We start from the raw sequence: 17,543 nt of genomic DNA, 5'->3' as shown, positions 1-17,543 counted from the left end.
TTTCCCTTCGGGGATGAATAAAGTAATTATCTATCTATCTATCTTTCTGGCCTGTCGTCCACATGCGGCGGTTTTAGAAGCGTGAAAACGGGTCCCAGAGTGAGGAAATTCTAAAACCCCGGCTCGTTAGTCACAGCGCCCCCTAAAGGCCCGGCATGTGTACTACATGCCCTGAAGCGTCATGTTGAACCGAGTTCCTAGTAGCGGATATATGTATAATTTTTGATTTTGTGTGTTTGCGGCGGATATTCGGTGCATCGTCTCAGTATATTTCCCGACGCGAGCCTGATCCGGTAAGACGGCGACGAGTTGGCGACGTGCGTTCAGGAACGCGACGAAGGCAAAAAAACTGTCGTCGTTTTAAGAAGTGAAAGCGACGGTACTGAACAACTGCTGACGAGGCGAAAATGGAAGAAACTGTGGTTGTGATTCGGGCGTCCGTCGCGTTTTTGATCCACCGGGAACGTGAAGGACGTGACGGGCTGATCAATAGATGGTTGAAATAATTGAAAATGTGAGCTCCGACAGTGAAGCGTGGTGTGTGTGTGTGTGTGTGGTGTGTGTTGTGTGTGTGTTGTGTGTGTGAGTGTGTGTGTGGTAGTTTGATGCATCATGTAAGCCCTCTTCTCTCCAGCAGCTCTGCTTAGAGTGTGTTGTCAGCTGCTGCGCCCCCTGCCTGAGACAATCCCGACTCGCTCCTTCTGTGAATTATTGAACATCCTGAAAGCAGAGAGAGAGAGAGAGAAAGAGAGAGAGAGAGAGAGAAGAGAAATAGAGAGAGAGAGAGAGAGGTGAGGTTTCCTTGAACGCTCCTTACAGCGCAAAACAAATTTCCAACCCTGTATAGACGTCTGTACATTTTGTGCTTCTGCACGTGTCAGAATGTGTGACACACACACACACACACACACACACACACACACACACACACACACACACACACACACACACACCGGCCGTGAGGGATGACCTCTTGCCTCAGCTACAGCAACACCAAAAAAAAAGCCCCCCCCCCCAAAAAAAAACCCTCCTTTGTCTCTCCTCCGCTCTCATCCCTTGCCGTTCCCCTCGCCGCCCAGCAGGGGGCGCCTCCCCGGTTGCTCTGGCGCGGTGCCAACTCCTGGCGCCTTGGCACTGCTGCCTTTGTCAGGCTTATCTGGTGTTTATCTCTTATGAGTCCCCGGGGCATTGCTGGGGGGATTGGTACGTTCAGTAGAAGATTCCTTAACCCCCCCCCCCTCCACACACACACACACACACACACACACTCTCCTCCCATCTCCCCCCCCCCCCCCCCCCACCCCCCACCTCTCAGCCAAGCACTCCTGCCTCTTTGTGTCTGAATGAGAGGGAAGAACTCTGGGTTGGTAAACGCATTGCATCAGGACGCAGAGGGAGGAGGAGAGAGAGAGAGAGAGAGAGAGAGAGAGAGAGAGAGAGTAGAGAGAGAGAGAGAGAGAGAGAGAGAGAAGAGAGAGAGAGGAGAGAGAGAGAGAGAGAGAGAGAGAGAGAGAGAGAGAGAGGAGAGAGAGAGAGAGAGAGAGAGAGTGTAGTGGCGGCGTGGCCACGATCAAAGAATCCTGGGGGGGGGGGGGGGGGGGGGCGGGGGGGGGGGGTAAATTAATCATCACTATAGACTGAATGGACGTATTAAGAGTCTGTTTCTCTCATTAGTTCATTCGGCTCCATGCAGAACAAATACTATATATATATATATATATAATATATATTATATATATATATATATATATATATATATATATATATATATAATATATATATATACATTGAAAAAAATTTATTGAATTTTTATATATATATATATATATATAATTTTATTTTTTTTATTATTAATTCATTTTATTTTTAATATGTTTTTAATATATTTATTTATTTAATTTTTTTTAAATTATATATATAGATATATAATTTTTATTCTATTCAAAATGTTTTATTATATATATATTATATATATATAATTTTATTTTATTTTTTCAATTTTAATACCTTATTCATTACGATTTATATGAATTTCTTGTCTTTTTTTGGGGGCCACAAAAACTAATTTTTTTTTTTTAATTGGAGGTGGAATGTTTCCCATACAATTTTCTTTCCTTTATTTTTATTTATTTATGTATTTAAAAAAAAAAGTAATTTAGTTGTTGAACCGCAAAGCATCTTAAAGGTACAATTTTATTTAACTTGTATACACACACACACACACACACACACACACACACACACACACACACACACACACACACACACACACACACACACACACACACACACACTCCTGCATATATAAAGCTTTGGTTTTGAGGTGTGACAGATTTCTGCTGCTCAAACAGAAAACTCTCACATCCTTACCTGACCTCACATCAAAGCTCTTTTCTTTTCTTTCATTTCTTTTCCTTTTTTTTTAAAGACACTACAAGTCCTCTCCTCTCCACCGCTCTCGTCTCCTCTTCTCCTCTCCTCCTCTTCTCCACAGGGACAAATGACATTGAGACGTTAGCCGTCTCCTAGGCAACAGACATTTGGTGTGAGGCCACATCACAAGGTCACCGGATCTCCAGAAATACAGAACAACTAAAAAAAACAAACATTTTTTAAATCGCCCGCTGCCGTCTCGCCTCTGTCCCCCGCGGTTTTAAACGTTAAATAGATTCACCAACGTTTATTTATTTATTTTTTTGGCTTATATTTATTTGTTTGCTCAATTGGGATGTGGTGACGATTGGAGGCGGGGAGACGGAGAATAAAACATCTCAAGTGTCGCTCATAACGCGCCAGGAGAGGAATATTGAGCGACTGGGGAAAAGAAAAAAATTACCAACTGACCTAATTTTGTCTCGTATTGGTTGCCCCCCCCCCCCCTGTACCCCCCGTCCCCCCCCCCCACCAGCTTTAAAGGGTTCCATACAGTCCCTGTTGCAAAACCAGTGAGACAAAGACAGTCACATGTTGGGGAAAATCTCCGTTCTGGAGAAAATGTAGATTTAAAAGAATAAAACTAAAAAGAATTTGAGGTTTAAAGAAACGTATCGGAATCAAGAATCTCACTGTAAAAAAGCCAATTTGAGTAACTTGAAGTTGTTTTTTTTTCCTTTCAAGTGCACTTTTCAAGATGAAATCTACGTTTCCACTCATGAAATCAAAGGTTGCTGTTTGAATTAGTCCATTTTTATTCGTAATGTTTTGCGGTTCGTCGTCCTTCTCGGTGTTCAAATGACGGCTTTACTTGTTTTCAACCGAGGTTGCCAGGTTGGGGCGGCTCTCCCCCGAATGGAGAAGCCAAACCGTGCTCTGTTCTCTCAGTTTTACACATTTTATAGTTTTTTTTTATTAAAAAAAAGACATTTTTAAATACATTACAGTCAATCCAATGTTTACAGTCATTCTCTCCATCAACACAAATGTTAAAAAACAGTTTTCCACTGTGATGAAGTCTGTACTTCACAGTACAATTAATAGAAAAGCCATTTAATTAAATATATAACGGCTCATACGAAGTCGTAGCTAAAGAACAAATATAAGGGAATGTAGGTTTCAAAAAAAATATATAGCAAGTTTTTTTTTTAAATATTTACAGCACCCGGCAAGAGATGAAAGATAAAGAGTCACATTTGCCTGTTGGCAGAAGTCTTTGATCTCTTTGTCCTAAGTCAATGACAGACACTCACAAAGAAGTTGAATATCACAGGAAAACGAGTCCATTTGGGCCATTTGGGACGGTCAGGAGTGATGTCACGCTTTAGATCCCGTCTACGACAGACTCTAACGGCATCGAACACGTTTTATAGTTTCACAGAAGAAGATAACTGGTACTTGTGACGGCAGACGGAGAGTTTAAGGTGCAGATTAAGTGGATTAATCCCTCAGATTTCAGGGAGTCTTAAGAAAAGGTTCTCACGCCTCCTCAGAGCTACAAGTCCACATGTGAGCTCTCTGATCACAACCAGCGGCTTCTGACGAGTCTGAAGACTCGTCTGAAAATGAGTCTTCAGACGAGTCTGACGCTCGTTTTATTGTTTTTATTCATTTAACCGTTCGCAGCCTCCGGTCGCTGATCTCATCGCGCCTCGTCTCGACTCGTGTCTCTCGACATGAGGGGGACAGACGTCTTGTCGGGATGTTGACTGCACACACACACACACACACACACACACACACACACACACACACACACACACACACACACACACACACACACACACACACACACAGAGACGGTGTCATCTCAGATAGACGATTCCCAGTGAGACGACAGTGTTTTAGAGCAGCAGCAGTAGATCAATAGTAGAAGTAGCAGCAGCAGTAGAAGTAGCAGTAGCAGTAGCAGCAGTAGAGCAGTAGCAGCAGTAGAGCAGTAGCAGTAGCAGTAGCAGCAGTAGCAGTAGAAGTAGCAGCAGCAGTAGAGCAGCAGCAGCAACAGCAGCAGTAGAAGTAGCAGGAACAGTAGCAGTAGCAGCAGCAGTAGACGTAGCAGTAGCAGTAGCAGGAGCAGTCACAGTAGCAGTAACAGTAGCAGCAGCAGTGCAGCAGTAGTAGCAGTAGCAGTAGCAGTAGAGCAGCAGCAGCAGCAGTAGAAGTAGCAGTAGAGCAGCAGTAGAAGTAGCAGTAGAGCAGCAGTAGAAGTAGCAGTAGAGCAGCAGCAGCAGCAGTAGCAGTAGAGAAGCAGTAGCAGTAGTAGAAGTAGTAGCAGCAACAGCAGCAGCAGCAACAGCAGCAGCAGTAGCAGCAGTAGAAGTAGCAGTAACAGAAGCAACAGCAGCAGTAGAAGTAGCAGTAGCAGTAAAACCAAGCAGACTGCAGTCGTTGGCCTCCACGTCACCTGATCGATCCACCATGAAACTCAGCAGCCGCCATTAAAACTCTGATCTCATCGATATTTGCAGCAGTTGCAGTACGAGTCCCTGAATTATTCACCTCCTCCTCCTCCTCCTCCTCCTCCTCCTCTCTCTCTCCACATCTCTTCCCTCCACTCATTCTTAGTTTTTTCACCGTCTTTCCTCCCGTCCCTCTAATAACCTCTCTGTCCCTCTCTTTTCCTCTTTTTGTCTCAATATCACTCGTGCTTGTCCTCATGTCCTTAATTTACTGTCTCCATCTCCTCCTCCTCCTCCTCCTCCTCCCCCCACTATCTCTCCTTCCTCCCTTCCTTCTCATCCCTCCCTCCTCCCCTCTCTATCTCTCTCCTGTACTCTCGGCCCTGAGGCATGTCTCAGCCATCACTCCTCTTCATTTATTAATACCTGTACTCATACTGCACACACACACACACACACACACACACACACACACACACACACACACACACACACACACACACACACACACACACACACACACACACACACACACACACACACACACACACACACACACACACACACACACGCTTACAGTGCAGGAAAATGCCCTTCGTAAAAGGACCGAGCATCACTCTTCTTCTTTTTTTACTCTTTCTTTTTGTGTTCCTGCGGTTCTTTTCCCCCCTCGACTTCCATTTATTTGTTCTTTATTGCACTTCCAGTATTTTCGCTCGTCGGCTAATGATTTGACCGACTGCCTGCTAGCGGTTCAGCAGTTGTTTGCTCAAGTGAGCAAAACTACCAAATGATTTCACATCGTATTTATTTATTTATTTATTTATTTACAATATCTGCAGCCCAGGCGTCACACGATCCACAATATCGGCGTTAATAATTGATTACAGACAGGAAGTCGGGGAGCGACAGACCCACGCTCTTCATTCATATTCATTCCTTTCTGCTTCGGCAAGCGGATATATGATTATAATAATACTATATAAAGTTAATTTCCACTTTATGAAGCTTTTAATACACTGATTAAAATATTCTACTTTAAAAGAAATAAGGGCGACTTTCTTTTGCCGAGTCAATTCATGTTGAATCGCGCATCTTCACTGTGTGGCGCTGATGCATTATGGGTAATGTAGCATTTGGAGTTTTGAAATGCAAACGTAACAGTTTAGATCAGTGTTTTTCAACCACTTTGCCGCGACACACTGGTGTTTCCGCGAGATCCCGTCAGGCGTGTCGTGGGAAATTATCCAATTTCTAATTTTTTCCCCAAAAAAAACATTTGATCTCACAGCCGCTGTCAGAGCAGTGTGCAGAGTAATAAAGTGTAAATATTGTGGCGAGCACCGCGGAAGAATTGCTCTGAATTAAGATTCTTTTCTGCTAGCTGATTAACAGAAGCTTTTATTTTGACATAAACACACGCAACTGGAACGTCATAACAGGATGAGACTCCACACAACACGTTTCTCACGCCCGGTTTCGCACCAACATCCAACAAACCAAACTAGACGAGATAATGAACGATCTGAACCGAGGAACAAAAACACAACACAGCGACCAACTCCCTGATCGCTAACAATACTCTTCGCCACTAGAGGGCAGCACAGAACTTTGCCGGTGAAATGTAAAGTGACAGACGTCAGTGTGGTTCATCTCCACCTCCTGCTACCATCTTGTATCAAAGTACTGTGTCAGTGACAGTGATGGAGAAGTTTTTGAAAAGGAAGAATGTGAACCAGGATCTCAGCTCTTCATCCATCAGGTCCAGGTTTCACACTGAGGGAGTCACTATTCAAAAAAAGTCCTTGGTTTCTGGATTTACTTGATTCCTGTTGATAAAACTTTGATGAGAAAGACTTTGATGTCTTTGATGAGAATTACTTTGATGTCTTTGATGAGAATGACTTTATATTGTTAATAGAGGCTACAGAGTTTCACATTTTAACATTTTCGGGTGGTGGTGGTGGTGGTGTGACTCCAGATTTTTCCAAAGAAAAAAAGTGTGTCTCGGCTCAAAAAAGGTTGAAAAACACTGGTTTCGATGACAGGGAAGTAAAACATTTTTTGTGGATAAATTTAAAAAAGGTTTCCGACCGTCCTCTCCTCCACCTTCGGCGCCATCTGGAGGCGGAGCCGCCGGGTCCTCCGCCCGGCACTTCAGTCCTGTGGATTTGGCCTCTTTATTGAATTTGATGATCCATTACGGCTCAAATGGAGCTCCGCCTCCCCCGGGGCGGGGGAGGGGTGGGGGGTATTGCATAGGCAGCGGGTTAATCGCCAGGAGATTACAGTACCTGCTGACTTTATTGGCGGTCTGATATATATATATATATATATATATATATATATATAAACCAAGGCAGCAAGGAGGTTTATAGATTAAAAATATACGTCAGTGAAGCTTCCTAATGACGTGCAGAACGCCCACTGCTGTATAGATCGCAACAAGGTCCGAACAATTACTCCTCCGTGATTAAAAAAAAAAGAAAAAGAGAGAAGAAGAAGCAGTGCATGATGGACGAAGCGAGCTGCTGACGTCAACCGGCTCGCAATCAATCACACGCTAATGAGGATTTATACCTGCAATAAGAGGCTGATGATCGATAAGCGAGACGCCAACAAAGACGCATTTGAAAAAAAAAAAAGCGTCGTTCAGCTGCAAAATTCAGCCGCAAAAAGAATTCAGCTGCGAAAAAAATTCAGCTGCGAAAAAAATTCAGCTGCAAAAAAATTCAGCTGCAAAAAGAAAAAATGCGTCTTTTACCGAAGTAAAGTTGCTGAAAATATTTAACGAGTCCCCAAGTTATTGTTTATTTGCAAGACTGAAGAATAAGACAGGTTTGTGGTAATATAAAGTTTATTTACGTCACAAACTGGAAGAAAAAAAATCACAATAAACGCTAAATACTTCAGCAGTAAACAACTAATCTGATTAGAGTTCACAAATGACTCTGAAACAACGTCATGATGTGAAAAAAAGAATTATGGAAGTAAAACTGTGCCGTCAGATTCTGAATTCAAATTTCTAACTCTGAATTTTTTTACCATTGAAATCCGACTTTGAATTTTAAAAGCCGTCGGATTTCAAGGACGTGTCTTTTTTTTAATTCTGATTTTTTTTTTCAACATAGAAAAATATTCAGCGTGTAAAAATTCAATGCGTCTAAAAATTCAGCTGCAAAAAAAATTCTGCTGAATTTTTTGTAGCTGAATCTTTAGACAAATTTGAATTTTTACACACTGAATATTTTTAGATGTTAAAAAAAAAGATACGCACTTGAAATTCGACAGCTTTTAAAATTCAAAGTCTGATTTCGATGGTAAAAAAAAATTCACAGTTAGAAATTCGAATTCAGAATCTGACGGCACAGTTTTACTTCCATAAAGAATTAAAAAACAACAACAATCAAAACACTCTGGTGTCTCTTCTAGGGACATTTTTTATGCTAACTGGCCGAAGGGTAAAATGTTAAAACACGGCAATCTGCGAGAAAATAGCCGATAAACGTTGGTATTTCCGCTGCTGGGCGGAGCTTCTGACAATAATAGAGTGGCGTCACGTTACTTGATCATCTACTAGCTGCCCGAGCTAGCGGCTAGCGGCTCCCGCCGCCCGTGCTCCTTTCCTCCTCTCTCGGTCTCTTCCAGGCTCAATCTTTCATCAAGGCTCATAAAACACCGACTAGAACTTCAAAACACTGTAAAAACTTGGATATTTAAGAGGAAACAAGCCGATATAAACACAACAGATCGAGATCTGCACAACTCGTGACGTCACGCATAGGCTCCGCCCAATATGGCCTCGAAGAAGAAGGACTCCCCCGACTTCCTCGGCTGGAGATTCAAAATTCAAATAACTTTATGCGACAACAGTGGTGGGGCAGAGTCGGAGGAACCTTACAAGTAGAACCACAACTATCGTTTTTTTGCAAAGTAGTGTTTTACATTTCACTGGTACTTTAAGAGACTATTAGCCCGATCAAGGGAGTTAATTTTTTTTATCGGTAATGACCGACTGTCGGACGTATTCCGTGATCACTGGCGCATTTAACGCTCTGTCGCCATCTTGTTTCCCCCCCCCCCCCCACAGCGAACACCTGTCCTGCTCCTTCTCCTTCTTCCTCCACGGCGAGAGCAATGTGTGCACCAGCGTGGAGATCGCCCAGCACCAGCCGGCCTACCACGTCACCGAGGACCACGTCCGCCTCGCGCAGACCTCCGTCACGCCCCAGCAAGGTGACCTGCTCACAGGCGCCCCCCTGTGGCCGGGAGGCGCAACTGCAACCTGTTTCATATTATTGTGTCGCCAAAGGTTTATTTCTTTACTTTAAAACTAGGAGCGGAAAAAAAAAAATCACACGTATTTCAACATTTCAAGTTAATAAATCGTCTTTAAAGCATTTTGAATATTGCCTGAGTTCTATAAAAATAACATTATCTACAAATTTAAAAACAAATAACATGTCTAGAAACACAGTGATGAATGTTTTTAACATTAAGATAATTGCATTAATCAGAAGATGCTTTTCTGCAGCAATAAAATTCCGAATACTGCAGTTTTTCTGCATTATAAGAAATACTACATATTTGTATGACAATTCAGAAAAATAGCAGAAACTTTAATGTTTTCAAGCATTAAACCAGGAAATACTCAATTCAAGATTGTTTCTATCACGCTGAATGCAACACATTCTTAAAAAAAAAAACACTTTATTGTTTTTATGTACAATGAAAATAACACATAGAATTAAACACGCCACCCCAACCATCCAAATGTTCTCCATCTAAACGAGAAGAAATGCAAAATATAGTGCAAGTAACCAGAATAGTAATATTAAAATAATTAATAATAAGAAAAATTATATTATAGAAAATTATAGAAAATAAATAAATACAAATAATAACAATAAAAATATGTATATATATATGTTCCCAGTGGAACAGTGGATCTCTATTGTACCAATAAAAAAGATAAGATGCACAAGAAAAGTTGTATTTATTAATGAAATATCATCACAGATTCCAGTTTAACTGTATTATTTAAGTTTGTTTGATATATTATATTTATGTCACGACACATAAAGTTAGACTATAATACAAATTAAAGAACAAAAAATTGTTTTGTTGATTTCTGTGTCTGAACCCAGAAAACAAGTTTAGCTCAAATTAAATTATTAAACAAAAACAAAAACTAGTCTGTGGAATAATTTCAATTGGATTCAAATGAAATGTTTTATTAAAAAATTCATAAATCTCTTGTGTTTATTTTAAAATGCGTTTGTTATAACGGTCAACTAATACTATAAATGTATTATTAATTAATGAGATTATCAAGAAAAAGTGTTGAGTTTCTCGCTTTAGAAGACAAACATACGAGAACATTTCAAATGAATTCGTCGTTAAAAAAAAAAGAAGCCAAATGAAAGATTCCTGCTTCACGCCAGCGTGTCTTGTCAACGTTTCCCCGCGCAGTGGTCTTGTGTCCGTACGGCCTGAGCGGCACGCTGACCGGCCAGGCCTTCAAGATGAGCGACCCGGCCGTCCGCAAGCTGATGGAGGAGTGGAGCTACTTCTACCCCATGGTGCTCCAGCAGGGCGGCGACAAGGAGGAGGCGGGGCCGGCGGCGGCGGCGGCGGCGGAGCACGTGGCCGTGGAGGTCGTCGTAGGTACGCTGGAGGACGCGTGTGTGTGTGTGCGTGTGTGTGTGTGTGTGTGTGTGTGTGTGTGTGTGTGTGTGTGTGTGTGTGTGTGTGTGTGTGAGTGTCGTGGGAAATTATCCAATTTCACATTTTTTCTAAAAAAAACATTTGTTCTCACAGCCGCTGTCAGCTGTGCGAACAATAAAGTATAAATACTGTGGCGAGCACCGTGGAAGAATTTTATTTTGACAGTCCCACAGGAAGACCACGCCAGGATGAGACGACACACAAAAGCTCCTTCACTGCTGGTTGACGACTTACAACTAATAAACTAAACTACATCAACTAAGCAACAAAAACACAATTATTACCGACACTACAAACCTAACATAAACCCCAATAATTACATTTAAAACACCACAAACAGAAACTCCCATAATGCATTGCAGCTCTCAGCTCCTTTATCGCTACACATTATTAAAATGGAAGATAAATGTGGGAGATCTGGATTGTTAGAACCATGAGTGTGATGGTGTGTCTTTAATGTCCTGTAGTTGTTGTGTAATTCACTAGAATGTTCCGTCACTCTCAACAAGTCTGCAATGAACCTCCTGGAACTGTCGGCTTTTACTGTGAAAGGTACAGGAAGCTCCCAGCTTCAGACACCAGTTGAGCCGCTGTCATGACCTGCAAGCACAAACCAACACACACAACAACCCCGACAATAACCCTCCATAACCTCCGGCAACACATAACCTGAACTCCCATCATGCCCTGCAGCGACCAACTCAGTGATCACTACAATACTCTTCACCACTAGAGGGCAGCACAGAACTTTGCCGGTGAAATGTAAAGTGACAGACGTCAGTGTGGTTCATCTCCACCTCCTGCTACCATCTTGTATCAAAGTACTGTGTCAGTGACAGTGATGGAGAAGTTTTTGAAAAGGAAGAATGTGAACCAGGATCTCAGCTCTTCATCCATCAGGTCCAGGTTTCACACTGAGGGAGGCACTATTAAAAAAAGTCCTTGCTTTCTGGATTTACTGGATTCCTGTTGATAAAACTTTGATGAGAAAGACTTTATATTGTTAATAGAGACTACAGAGTTTCACATTTTAACATTTCCGGGTGGTGGCTCCAGATTTTTCCAAGCAAAAAAGTGTGCCTTGCTCAAAAAAGGTTGAAAAACACTGGTCTGCACAGTGGCTGGATAAAACCAACTGACACAACAGCAGGAAAATGACTGCGTTTTCAACTTAAAAGCCAATTTTAATGCAACTTTCTGGTCAAAATGCAGTAAAACGTCCCCAAAAAAACCTCGTCACACTGCCCCCTGCAGGTTCAAGCCGCTCATAGCAGCTCTGAACCACAGTGGATACACGGGTCTTATGTTTTTGTAAACGAAGAGGGGAAATATTAAATTTAAAAAAGCGTACCGATTAACCTCAAAATGTTAAACGTGAAAAGACTGGAAGGCACAAAGAGAGAGAGAGAGAGTAGGGCAGACAGGAAAAAAAATATGGAATGACGGGGAAGTGGAGGTAACGACCCCGGGGAGTTTCTCTTAACTGCTTCGTCTATAATCAGTCTGATCCCACCGCGACGCTCTGACCTGATTACGTCTGCAACGCGACGGAGCGGCGGCGGCGGTGGCGGTGGTGATGGTGATGGTGGCGGTGATGGTGGTGGTGGTGGTGATGGTGATGGTGGTGGTGATGGTGGTGGTGATGGTGGCAGTGGCGTTCACCTAGCAAAGCCTAGGTTGGTTTTGAAGGAGGGAATTTAGATTTGAGCAATGAGTGAGAAGGTGTGTGTGTGTGTGTGTGTGTGTGTGTGTGTGTGTGTGTGTGTGTGTGTGTGTGTGTGTGTGTGTGTGTGTGTGTGTGTGTTCACATCAATGAGTAATGGAGCGTCACTACAGACCCGCTGTTTTCCGGCCGGTTACGCGACAGATCTGGGACGCGGCGGCAGCGGCTTGTTTTCCAACCGTACGGTTGGTTTTTTGATCGTCCCTCTGCTCCGTCCACATGCTGGAGGAGGAGGTGGAGGAGGAAGAGGAGGGGGAGGGGGAGGAGGAGAGGGGGGAGCCGAGGGAGGAGGAGGAGGGCCGTCGGTTGGTTGGTTTAAAAGGCTCCAGGTTGAATCTGTTCACCCGTCATGTTGTTGTTTGTGTAAAAAAACAAACAAACAACAGAAGTTCTTTTCAGCCTGTTTAAGTACAGTATCCATCTATCTATCTATCTATCCCCCTCCTCTAGTTTAATAAAAGTGACCTCCTCTCCTCCTCTCCTCCTCCTCTCCTCCTCTCCTCCTCCTCTCCTCCTCTCCTCCTCCCCTCCTCCCCCCCCCCCCCCCCCCGTGGTCAGGTGGGGTGAGGATGACCTACCCGGCTGCCTTCGTCCTCGTCTCCCAGGACGACCTGCCTCTGGATCAGCCTCCAGCTGCTGCAGCGGCTCAGAGCCTCAACAAGGAGCTCAACCACTGCAGCGTCCCGCTGACTCCGCCCACGTCGCCGGAACAGCCCTGCTCGGGTAACTACCACCATCACCTCCACCCCCACCACCACCCCCACCACCACCACCATCATAACTACCATCACCATCATAACTACCACCACCACCACCACCACCATCACCACCATAACTACCATCACCATCATAACCACCACCACCATCATAACCACCACCATCATAACCACCACCACCACCACCACCATCATAACCACCACCATCATCACAACCATCACCATCACCACCACCACCACCACCACCATCATAACTACCACCATCACCACCATCATAACTCAGGTAGCCGCTACATCAGTGTTTGAAATCTACAAAATACCCTGATCTTCTCCATGCTTCACTATTCCACTCTGTACGGCTCGGCGTCTCTCGCCAGAAGCTAAAGTCTGTCGCGACGTTTCAGACGCCATAAAACGGCGGAACAGACGCGACCGTAAACAACGGAAACGCTTTCAGGCATGAGTGCATTAGCATGAACTCTTCCCTTCATGAATATGGAAAGTCACACCTGGTTATCCATATTCATGAATGCACACCCGACAGATCTATAGTATAGAGTTATGCTGGTAGTATAGTTTTTATTTTGCTCACTATTTGGCAGTTTTCTGCGTTGTCACGTTAAACGACCAACCCTGGGATTAGAACTCGGCCCCAGAGCGTCGTCTTGACGATACGCTGACGATACGCTGACGATACACTGGCGATATGCTGACGATACACTAGCGATACGCTGACGATACGCTGATGATACACTGGCGATGTGCTGACGATACGCTGGTGATACGCTGACGATACGCTGACGATACGCTGGCGATACGCTGACGATACGCTGACGATATGCTGGCGATGCGCTGATGATACACTGACGATACGCTGACGATACGCTGACGTTCCCCCGTGTTTCCCCAGCGGACAGCGGCTTCGTGACGTCGGTGTCCAGCGTCAACACGCCGGACAGCGGCGCGGCGGCGGCGGCAGCAGCAGCGGCGGCCAGCGTGAGCCCGAAGCATTGTGGGAAGACGCTGACGTGCCAGGTGGTGCACCAGGCCTGGAGGGAGTGCTACCTCCACCAGCCGCAGCACACGTGAGTTCAGTTCGGCTCCGCCGCACGGTTGAAGCGCGGCGACGCCGGTTCCACGTCGGACGTGTGTTTTTGTCCCCCGCAGGCCGAGTCAGCCGACCGACGCCACGCCAAAGAAGGAGGCGCCACACGGAGCGACCACGTGGGACTTCAGCGATCTGGGAGTGAGAGCCGCCTGCAGCTGCTCCAGGTACCGCCGCGCCACATGGCGCCTCGACTTTTAAGACTAAAACAGACATTTTTTATGATTTCATTATTATTATTTTTTGAAGGCAGACGAACTTGGCTCATAAAATCATAAAATCCAGATCAATCCAAAGTCATTTGTTGTTTTATTTTTCTCTTTTCTCCGTTAAAAGCACCTGGAAGTGACTGTCGTTTGGTGCTTTATAAATAAAGTTGAATTGAATTGAGTGTCGTTGCCCTCAGAATGGATTCTAACGAGTAACTGTTTGTCTGTGTTGCAGGCTAAAGCAGCAGAAGGTGAATCTGTCCGCCACGTCCGCCACCAACCCCCCCGCCGCCGGCGCCGGTGGCATCGCCCCCGCCCCGCCCCCCGGCCCATCGCTGTACCCCCCCACCCCGGCGCCCAAACACAAGACGGGCGACAAGGGCGACAAGGCGGACAAGCAGTCCAAGAGGCCGTCCGTCGTCCCCTTCCACCACCGGCTGAGCGTCACTCGGGAGCCCCCGCTGGAGCCGGACCCGACGGGGGCGGCGGGGCCCCCGCTGGGGGGCCTGGTGGCCCTGGAGCCCCCCATGGAGCCGCTCGCCGCGCTGCACCCCTGCAAGTTCTCCAAAGCCCTGTCCAACGGCGGGAAGGCCCCCGAGTCCCTCCTGCACTCGCCCATGTCCCCGCCGCCGCCCACGCTCAGCCCCCACCCCCGCGTCCCGGACCCCGAGGCGCCGGACGGGCCCGCGGACGCCCCCGTCTGCCCGGAGGGGGCGCCGGGCCTCGGGGTGATGGCGAGCGAGACCGCCGTGTACGCCGCCCTGCTGCGGCAGCGGGAGGGCGGCGGCGGCTGGTGGAGGGGCTTCAGGACCCCCCGGACCGACAAGACCGACTTCAGACCCCCCGAACTCCCCGCCGATAAGCTGGAGGACGTGAAGGCGGAGGCCGGCGCCGAGGGGGCGCCGCTCAAGAGGTAATGGCCGCGTTGTGGAACATCAAATCAAAAAATTATTATTTCTTCGGTCAGGGTTATACAAAATAAAATAAGCGAGATCAATTTTTCAAACTGAAAAGGTTCAGGCTGACGTTAAACACTTATTACGCCTAAACCCTGTTAACAAATTAAAATACAACATGGCAGAAAAGTAAGATCCATCAAATAGAACTTGGGTACATTGAATATTACTCCTTGTACCATAAAACAGACGGCCAGCATTACAATGAAAAGAACAGTTTATATATAGACATACACGCATTTTCTGTGTGGGTTTTTGTCTCGTTTTAAATTAAGTTATCTCAGCAAATTAACTATCCGAAATGTATCTTTGAATTAAGGACCATTTACTCATAAATACTTCAATTTTCATTTGCAGTCTTGCTGTTATTTGCTCCATATAAAAGATCAAAGAGTTTAACAAATAGACGATTTCAAAGAGTTAAAGCATATTTTTATTAGAAATTTTCAACACAGGTCAAGTACAATAAAAAAGAAAACAAAAAAAGCAAAAAAAAAACAGAAAAGAAAGATCCATCAAATAGAACTTGGGTACATTGAATATTACTCCTTGTACCATAAAATAGACGGCTAGCATTACAATGAAAAGAACAGTTTATATATAGACATATACGCATTTTCTGTGTGGGTTTTTGTCTCGTTTTAATAGAAGTAATCTCAGCAAATTAACTATCCGAAATGTACCTTTGAATTAAGAACCATTTACCAATAAATACTTCAGTTTTCATCGTTGATCATTATGTTCAACTGTTTTCTCATCAAATCGAATTTTGTTTTTGAATTGTGATCTGGGCCCCGACATGAATATTCACGGTATTTGCTAGTATGATAATGGTGGCGTTGCGCCGGTTGTACACAGGTTGTACACGCAGACCCACAAGAGGTTCAAGCTGTCGGAGGAGAAGCTGCGGGACCAGGTCCAGACCCTGGGCCTGTTCCAGCAGCACGGCGTGGAGGCGCTGCGCGATGGCGAAGGAGGAGGCGGCGGCGGCGGCGGCGGAGACGACCCCTACGACTTCAAGGAGGGCGACATCGAGTACACCTTCTCCTCCTCCAAGAGGCTCAAGGGTCAAGGAAGGGAGCCCAACAAGAAGGCAAAGGTCAGAGGAACCAAGTCTTAATGAACTCGACACGATAATGAAGAAATCAGTCTGGAATCTGTTGTTCTCTTTGTAACGGGCTTTATATATATATATATATATATAGAGAGAGAGATAGATAGATAGATACGTACATTGATAGATGGATAGATATGTAGATAGATGGATAGATACGTAGATAGATAGATAGATAGATAGATAGATAGATATGTAGATAGATGGATAGATATGTAGATAGATGGATAGATATGTAGATAGATGGATATATACGTAGATAGATAGATAGATAGATAGATGGATAGATACGTAGATAGATGGATAGATATGTAGATAGATGGATAGATATGTAGATAGATGGATATATACGTAGATAGATAGATAGATAGATAGATAGATATGTAGATAGATGGATAGATACGTAGATAGATGATAGATACGTAGATAGATAGATAGATAGATATGTAGATAGATGGATAGATACGTAGATAGATGGATAGATAGATAGATACGTACATTGATAGATGGATAGATATGTAGATAGATGGATAGATACGTAGATAGATAGATAGATATGTAGATAGATAGATAGATACATAGATAGATAGATACATAGATATATAGATAGATACGTAGATATCTAGATAGATATGTAGATAGATAGATACGTAGATAGATAGATAGATAGACAGACAGATAGATATCTTCCTCTCTAGAAGAATAACAAATCAGCAGCCTCTTGTAAATACAGCCACTCAAACAGAACCTCCAGTTTGTCTCTGCCGCCCCCTGGTGGTTAAAAAAAGCAGGTTTCAATATTTCCTCCTGCCCTGAAAAACACATCAAGACCCAAACATTTTCACCAACGTTCATAAAACACACGATTTTCCTGTCATACGGCTCAACACGGTGGCAGACTTTTGTTTTGAAAGGGCATCGTGTCGCAGTTTTGCGGTTTGCGAATGAGTTGAGGCGTTTTTTTTTTTAACCTCCATCTTTATCCCGACCGCTCCGCCAGGGCGAGGAAATCACCAGCAACGGCGCGCTGCCCGACGGAAACGACGCCATGTCCATTTTCAACTCGGCGCCAAAGTCAGGTGAGGAAAACCAGCCGCCGCTCGTCCAGAGGACAGGAAGTGGCTGTTGTTGTTGTTGTTGACGCCGCCGCCTGCGTCGTCG

At 44.6% G+C, this 17,543-nt stretch overlaps 1 pseudogene across 1 annotated transcript in view; it reads left to right on the top strand.

Moving 5' to 3' along the window:
- LOC308140167 (mediator of RNA polymerase II transcription subunit 13-like) overlaps positions 1–17,543 on the top strand; it is an 88,359-nt pseudogene that overhangs the window by 60,537 nt on the left and 10,279 nt on the right. The window contains exons 4-11 of the transcript XR_013937239.1: positions 8,923–9,068; positions 10,305–10,499; positions 12,841–13,005; positions 13,909–14,083; positions 14,166–14,270; positions 14,548–15,225; positions 16,127–16,367; positions 17,383–17,461. The product of XR_013937239.1 is annotated as a mediator of RNA polymerase II transcription subunit 13-like (transcript). The remainder of the gene's footprint in view (positions 1–8,922; positions 9,069–10,304; positions 10,500–12,840; positions 13,006–13,908; positions 14,084–14,165; positions 14,271–14,547; positions 15,226–16,126; positions 16,368–17,382; positions 17,462–17,543) is intronic.

The sequence above is a fragment of the Blennius ocellaris genome (genome assembly GCF_963422515.1).
Source record: "Blennius ocellaris genome assembly, chromosome: 15".
NCBI lineage: Eukaryota > Metazoa > Chordata > Actinopteri > Blenniiformes > Blenniidae > Blennius > Blennius ocellaris.
The sequence above is the reverse complement of the archived record's forward strand: the minus strand, read 5'-3'. Positions and strand labels throughout refer to the sequence as shown.